At 33.0% G+C, this 8,186-nt stretch overlaps 1 pseudogene; it reads right to left on the bottom strand.

Annotated features, from left to right (window-relative positions):
- Nucleotides 1–1,805: 1,805 nt before the first annotated feature.
- LOC109445251 (4-hydroxybenzoate polyprenyltransferase, mitochondrial-like) overlaps nucleotides 1,806–8,186 on the bottom strand; it is a 152,596-nt pseudogene continuing 146,215 nt past the window's right edge.

Raw genomic sequence — 8,186 nt, 5'->3', positions numbered from 1 at the left:
TGGCTGAGATCTTAATTGGGGCTTATTTTCGGGGTAGGTTTTATTTTGGGGGAAACACTGTAGATTTGTCTTCTGTCTCTTTACTTTTTGCTGAAGTGTTCATTCTCTTTGATGTTTTACTCTATGTTTTTAGGAGTTATTTCTTTTTCTCTGGCTGCTCCTTCTTGATAGCAGCATGGTCTTGTGTAATGGTGCAATGTCATCTCAACCCTCGAGAGTGTACCTTTGGCATTGTTTTAACACCCCTTTCTTTCTTTTAATTTTCTTTGCATCCTCTGATATTAGTCATTTTGTTTCTTTATCTCAGGCTTTTTCTTTTAAACTGCTGATATTCCCTAGGTTTTACCATTCTTTAGTAAATGATTTTTATTCATGAAAAACTAGTTTAATTAAGATAAGTATTTCATGTGGGTTTCTCTTATTACCGTCACCTCACCTAATTTAAGAGAAATGACCATAAAACCTACGTGAGTAGAAAAAGTTTGTTTACATCAGACAGTCTCCATTTTAGTCTACTAGATGGGATAACACACCTCACTCCATGCCATGTGTCAATACTACAAGGACCCACTCTGAAGAATAATCTGAGAGATACATCAATATAGATATGAACATATATTAATATATAATATATATTATATATTATATTACATATAATATGTAATCAAGTTTGCAACTATATATGTGATAATGCAAATATATGTATACATACACACACATATATATGTGTATATATATATGCATATATGTGTGTGTGTATGTGTGTATATATATATACATACATACATATATATATATATATATATATATATATATACACATATATAATTTAAAAATCAGCTGGCCCTTCTTTACCCATAGATATGATTCCACATGCTTTCACTTTTTAGAAATTCTACAAAATGATTATTTCTCTGATATTCCTGTCTTCCTTATAGCTTTTACCTCAGAATTTTAAAGTACTTTCTCACATTTATATTTCTTTATATTCAATTTAACAAGTCTTAATGAGAAAGCGTAGTTAAAGTGGGTGCTCAGCTCTCTGTCTTGGATCATACAATTGTTTTGCATCTTAATAACTTCCTCAACAATAATTTAAATGTAATTATTTGGAAGATTCTTCACTTCAAGGAAATAGATATCCAGTATAATATTAGAGATTTGTGAGGAATAGAATCTGCATGATCAAGTTTGCAACTAGTAGTATTATGTGTATAATCTGGGTCTCACCTGCAAGTGAAAATTATCTGCAGTACACCCTCTCATCTCAAACTTAATATATCCTTGGAAAAATTGGGATGTAAGAGAAGAGTTTAGCAAATGTGAATTTCACACTTTAGGAAAACTGTCTATTTAATATCAAAGTTCTATATAGTTATTTAGACATTAGATTTTCATATGGAAAAATGAAGGATTAGATGCATTTTTAATGTAATGCATTAAATCTAACAATAAAAAAGCAAAGCTAGTTCCTTTGGAAATGTTGTAGTCTGTTAATGGATATTTAAGTAATCATAATTGCTTAGAGAGTTATGACGAGAGAAAACTTAACTGAAACCTCTAAATTATATGTAGTTGCCTATGGTGATTAGACACAAGAAGGGGTTATTGGCTGTTAAGATTCTTTATTGGCCCTGCTTCTAGAGTTCCTGGAACTTTTCCTTTGTTAATAAACACCCTTAGCTTGAATTTAACTATGACAAATGATCACTTACATATCTGTCCATTTCCAGTAATCAAGCAGGCAGTCTATAACTCCACATGCTATAGATTTGTTGTGTAATAACAATCTAACTATATTAATGCTATTCATTTACAATGCTTTCTTCCAATTGTGATGTCTCCTTGGCTTCTGGAAAAGATGTAAATCGATTACTTAATCCACACAGTACATGCACAATGGTCTTGAGGATTGCTGCCACAATCAACAGGTTCAGAAATTAAGGGTTTTTAAGTATCTAGCTCTAAGATGTCAGAGTCTCTAAGTTTTGGTTCAAGGAGAGGGGCTCTATGGATCACACTACCAGACTGACCAATCTAGGCTAGTTACCATTTCTAATTTCAGTGTCTTTATTCACCTATAAATCAAGGGAAATGTATTAGCTATTCTTTCTAGCTTTAAAATTCTCATTGTAAGATTGAAAAATGGTAACATATACAGTAATAACATATTTATGTATTAACATGTAATGTAGAAATTTAAGAAGGATATTTAAATATGGATGTATTACTTTATATAAGTTTAAAATTATGAGAACAACCCTCAATTACTGCTAAAATTTTACATTTGAGAACACTTACAATGATATTAATGTAAAGCTTTCTTGAAACTCTTCTTCAATTTTGGCAAAAGTTAAACCATTTTTCAATGTATTACTATAGAACATATTATATGCCAGAAAAATGATTAATAAAAGTTGAAGTCAGCTAGTAATTTCATTAAGTTAAGTGAAATAGGAAATAAGTGGCACAAAAGGTGAAAAAAAAATGCCTCTTTCATGTTCTCATTTAACTCATAAATAATGCAATTAGAGTTTTGTCTTAAATGTTTATTGAGACCACGCAATCTCATTGAGAACTTTCAGACTTTGCTACCTTGTGCTTAAATGTTTAATTGCATTAACATGGTTTTGGCTCGAGTAACAAAGTATAAATATTTTACAAAATCAAAGTTCTAAGAAGGGACTATGTAACAGTTAGTGTGTTTCTTAAACTAGTTCCCTCCAATTAATTTAAATTGGCTCTGGAATAACCACTGAAAATTTACTTAAAGACCATAAGAAAAAAGTAATTATAAATGGCAGAGCATCTGACTTAGGGGAGCTGTCTGGTGGAGTGTTTGGTGTGCATCCAAGTTTTCTCTAACAACTTTATTAATTATGTGGAAGAAGAAATAAACAGCATGTTAATTAAATTTGCAGCTGATAATAATTGGGAAATGTTGCCAGCATTAATGCAAAAACAACAACAAAAAGAAATAATGAGAAAAATAGATAGGACTGATATATGCTGAGACCTATAAGAAAACAAGAAAGAAGTGACAAACATGGTAAAGGAAAAATGAAAGAATAGAATGAAGAATTCCAATCATAAATCTATGAAAATAATATAGTAGCAAATAATTTTAAAGATTTACAGTATAGTTAGTAATATAAATAATAAATATTGTAAGCTTAAATATGGCAGAAAATAGACATGGCCATCAGTAATGTTTTCGTATCTTAAGTATATGGATCATCAGTGACTTTATTTAAGAAGTCCTAACACACACACACACACACACACACACACACAAATGCCTGAAATATCAGTGGTTGAGATTTGGGGAGATGAATGTGATGACGAGGGTAAGAGTATTGTTTATTAAATTGAATCATATTTAGGCTTTCTCTACTTAATCTTCATTTGAACACTCATTCATCAGCCTTCACACAGTCTTAGTCTATTCTTGAAGGCAAACAATTTAGGATTTTTTTCAGAAAATCCTAAATTGTTTGCTTTTTGAATGACAACTGTATTATGTAGTATTTGTCAGGCATAATGTCAGGGTTCTTTGCTAACAAAGAATCATTTATTTTATATAGGCAAGCCTAAGTAGCCATAAAATACAAGGGAGAAAAGGAAAAAGCAGGGAAATAAAAACCTACAAGGACAAGTTTAAACAATCATGCAGTTCTTTCTTTCCTTACTCTTCATAATCCGTTATTCTCCCATCATGATATTCATATTACAGGAACACATCATAGATTAAACTCTCATAGTGTCTAAAAAATTGTATCCTTTTCACTACTTTTCACATTACAAGTATTGATTCATCTGTGTCTCTTTACTATTTGGTGAGATCCTTAAGGATAGAAACAGCATCTTACACATTTTTGTAATTATCACCATCTAGAGCCATTTCAAACATCTAATAAATGCTCAGGTAAAGTTAACTGATTGAATTCATGCTGTATGATATTTTGGAAACCTCTCTTGGCTACTTATTAGCTCCATGACATGGAGCAGATTTTTACCTCTGTGTGTCTAAGTCTTTACATTCCTAAAAATGGAGAATTTAATATTCTATTTTACATAGATTTGCATAAATCTTGCAAAATACAGTGCCTACTCAAAAAGATTCTAGCTCCCCTTCCTTTCCTTTCTTTGCCTTCCCATCCCCCTCCCCAGTTTTACTGAGATATAACTGACATACAGCGCTGTTTAAAGTACACAGCATAATGACTTGATTCACATATATTGTGAAATGATTATCACAATAAGTTCAACATCCATTATCTAATATAGATACAAAAAAACAATGTGTTTTTTCCTTGTGAGGAGAACTCTTAGTATCTATTTTCTTAACTTGCAAATACACCATAGAGCAGTCACCATGCTGTACATCCCTAGGACTTATTTACCCTAGAACTGCAAATTTGTAACTTTTTCAAAGCATCTCAAGAAAACCAATCTAGGTTGCTATCTTTTTCCCCAAAAGAAATTATTTCTATAAAAGAAAATTTAAGCTATCTATGAATATCAGTATATTAAAGGAATAGATGCCCCTAAGAGAATTGGGCTTAACTATATTAGACAGGTATAATGGCCCTATATATTCTAATACTTATCTTTTTCTTAAAACTTGTAGTTTTCTTTTTAGATTTCATCCAAATGTAATGTTCAACTCTAAATGATTGTTAAGTAGGTGTTAAATGACTTACCTTGACTTCTCATAATGATAATATGTGAAAAGATCTTATGATTTATGTACTTGGGAATTTTAAAGACAATTATTACTTAGAACACTATATGACCACTCCATAAAAATACACATCACCATAAAATAACTGCATATGGAGTATTTAATCCTGAACTTCTAAAGATGAAAAGTGAAAGTAGTTACAATAATCATTATTTTCAATTTTATGTAGTTAAGTGGTTCTACACAAAAAAAATTAGCCTTCCAAATGACATAGTTATAATGTGTTAATGGTAGCATAACGTGTTATTACATTATGCAACGTGATTTCATGGATATTACGTACGGCATTTTAGAAACTCATATACTTATAGTTATTAGAAGATACTCAATTTTTTCAGACCATATTCTTCTTAACCCTATTACTTAATGTAATCCTCACGTGGTTTCTGTGCCTTTTGATGAGGTCTTTGTACGAATTGTATAACCTATTTTCTAACAGTTTAACTTACTGCTCCCCAATTTCTTCATTATTGTCTTTTTTGTCTTATTCTTATTTCCCAGTGATTATTTAGAATATTATCTTAAAGGGATCCCAAAACCAAGAAGCATTTCTCATCCAATGTATCTAGTTTACAAGAAGTGCTTCGGTTTTGAAAGTTGGCTATTTATCTAATAAATCTTAATACATTTAGATGGAATTGGATTTTTTTAAATCTTCATTAGCACCAAAAATAGTGTTGTGTTCCTCATAATTCATTCAGTCCTTTACAGCAAAATATAATTTCTCAAGTGCTCAAATTCAGTTAAAATCACCACTTGTTGAGCACTTGCTTTTTGATATACTGTACAGATAGTGACTGAAAATGCAGAACCACCCTTCAATGAGAACTGGATTCAAATCCCGTATGTGACACTTAATTCCTGGGTGAATTTAGGCAAAGTAATCTCTCCTAAATTTATTTTCTTTACCTATAAAAGAAATTTAGTAATCATCAGTCTAAGATGATTGTTTCTTAAGGATAAATCAAAATAAGATAGCTAAACTTTCTGGCACGTGATAGTTGTTCAGTATATAATAGCTGATGTTGTTATTCTAATTAATACATTTGATGTGTCTAGTGGCATTGTTATGAAGGTAAGCAAAGAGTCCATAGTTTTTTGGAGGTAGGAGCTGAAAAGATTACTTAACCAAGTAAGATTAAAGTCTGTGACCTCAAGAAATTCCATGTAATATTTGTTGAATAAATACAAAACGGAACACACATTTGTACAGATTAATGTCAGTGGAAGTCAGTGTGTTAATTACTATAATCAATATAGAAACAAAGTACTGTGAATACTCGGGAGAAAGGGATGAAATGATTATGATTAAGGATGAGAAAATGTTTAGAGGTTTGAGTTTGGAGGATAAGTAGGGATGTAACATTTGGAGAAGGCTGGGAGAGTATTCAAAGCCAAAAGAAAACCATGGACAAAGTCATGAAAGCATTAAAATATTGAATATTTTCAAGATCAAATTTTCTAACAGTCTTTGAACAAGAAGTTTAGGGTTCAGGAAATAGAACAAAAAGTGGTGGAGAGGTATGCTGGGTGACACTGATGGGACAATATGTATGTGACATAATTTTCTGCAGAAAAATGGGAAGACGTTCAATGATCGAAGCCATTCAAAAATTTTAAAAGGTGCATTTCTGTATTTGCATAGGTATGTGGAATTTTTGTCAGTGAGAATTATGCTAGAACTTTAGGATCCATTCACTGTAGCCTAGAGCCTGCCCTATAGCATCTTACAATCTATTCAGACACAGATTGCAATAGATAAATGAAGGACATATAGAAAGTGGTCTGACAATAGTCAACATGTTTAGGATGGCTAATTAGAAGGAAGAAGGTGGTTCTGCTGAGTGTCTGGATGGGGTAAAGTAGTATTTACAGGCTGAAAGTGCCAATTATGATGAGTGGACAGGTGCTAAGCAAAGGATTTATTTCTCAGGTCACAAAAGAGATGGTAGCGTTGCTCCCAGCTTTAATTTTCTCTGTTAACTATTAGTCCTTAACACAACAATGCTACTTTCATCCTAAGTTTATTCTCTTCATCTTCTCTTTTAGGACATTGCACTTTGCTTTATTCTTTCACTTTCCTGCTTTTTCCTTGGAAATGGGTCGAGAAATGGCCCTGTCAAGAATCCTGAAATGGGGGCGGGATGTTAATTATTAATGTGAAGTAATCAATTTAGGGTTTTGGATCATCATGGACTTTGAATCAAAGTCCCATAATCTGCTTCTTACTTACAGGGCATGTTGTTTAGCTATTATTCTAAGCTTTGGTTTCCTCTTCTCTGCAGTGGGAGTATTAGTAATACCTCCCTTATAGATTCCTCTGGGAATAAGTTGAATAATACATGCAAAGAACCTAGCATAGTTCCTATTTTATAGTATGTGCTCAATACATATTAACCTTTATTATTATCTTAGTGGTAAAAGGACTAGACTAGTGATTTTGGAAGAGCTGGTTATTCTGGTTTTACTACTTATAAGCTGAATAAATTAGATCAAGTCATTTAACATCTCTGATCCTGAAAGTCTTTTAACGTCTGATATGTCAGAAATGTGTTGTGAAGAAAATAGAACAGTGTGCTAAGGCAATGCCATTTAAAGCATAGAAAGCTTTACAAAGATAAGACATTATTTTCATCAATATGGTTGTTGATATAGCAAAACCTAGTAAGCAAGCTTATTTGGGGTCACAGAGGTAAGTCTGATTGTAAAAGAGCTAGTGACTCGGAATCAGTAGATGTGTGCTAACCCAAAAGAATATAAAGCTTCTTATCTTGTGAGGGTTGCAAGTTCCTAGGTTTTGCCCATAGTGACTCCAACAACCCCAACTTACTAATCATATAACCCAAGTTTCTGAAGACTTCAAAACCAGATGGATACCTTAAATTGGTGAACACGACAATCATGGCTTGCCCTGAGCTATCACTTCTCAGTAAGGAATTATCGCAGTATGGCTTATTCAAAGTGGCTAAAAGTATAATCCCTATTCTCATCTGGACCCAGTGGCATATAAGGAAAAGGTCCAGGCCTTGGCAGCCAAATCTGTTTATGGCAGAACCCCAGCTATCCCTCCCAATGGTGTTACAATGTCTTTCCTCCTAAATACCTGGACGCTTCTGTCAGTGGGTTCAGATATGAGTGGATTTCCCACTTCGGATTTGGATCAGAGCAAGAATTAGTGACTTTTTATTTGAGCCTTCTCTTCAATTCATGCCTTTTTCTGCTTGTTCATGTTCAGCAGCACCCTCACTGTCTCCCTGTGAATCTTGTCCCTAGCGATGTCAGGCACTCTGAACTATCTCAACAATTCCTGTGGGTCAAGCTGCCATGGCTGCCGCTCCAACCTTCTATGTTTCTCTGGTAACTGAGGCCCCTGGCATCACTACCTGACCCCTATTACTTCAGGGCACCCTCAATCTCATGGAGGTTAAAGACCCCAGCTTTG

This window comes from Rhinolophus sinicus, chromosome 17 (genome assembly GCF_057876585.1).
Source record: "Rhinolophus sinicus isolate RSI-liver-muscle chromosome 17, RSI-T2T, whole genome shotgun sequence".
Classification (NCBI taxonomy): domain Eukaryota; kingdom Metazoa; phylum Chordata; class Mammalia; order Chiroptera; family Rhinolophidae; genus Rhinolophus; species Rhinolophus sinicus.
Note: the sequence above shows the minus strand (reverse complement) of the source record. Positions and strands in the feature narration are given on the sequence as shown.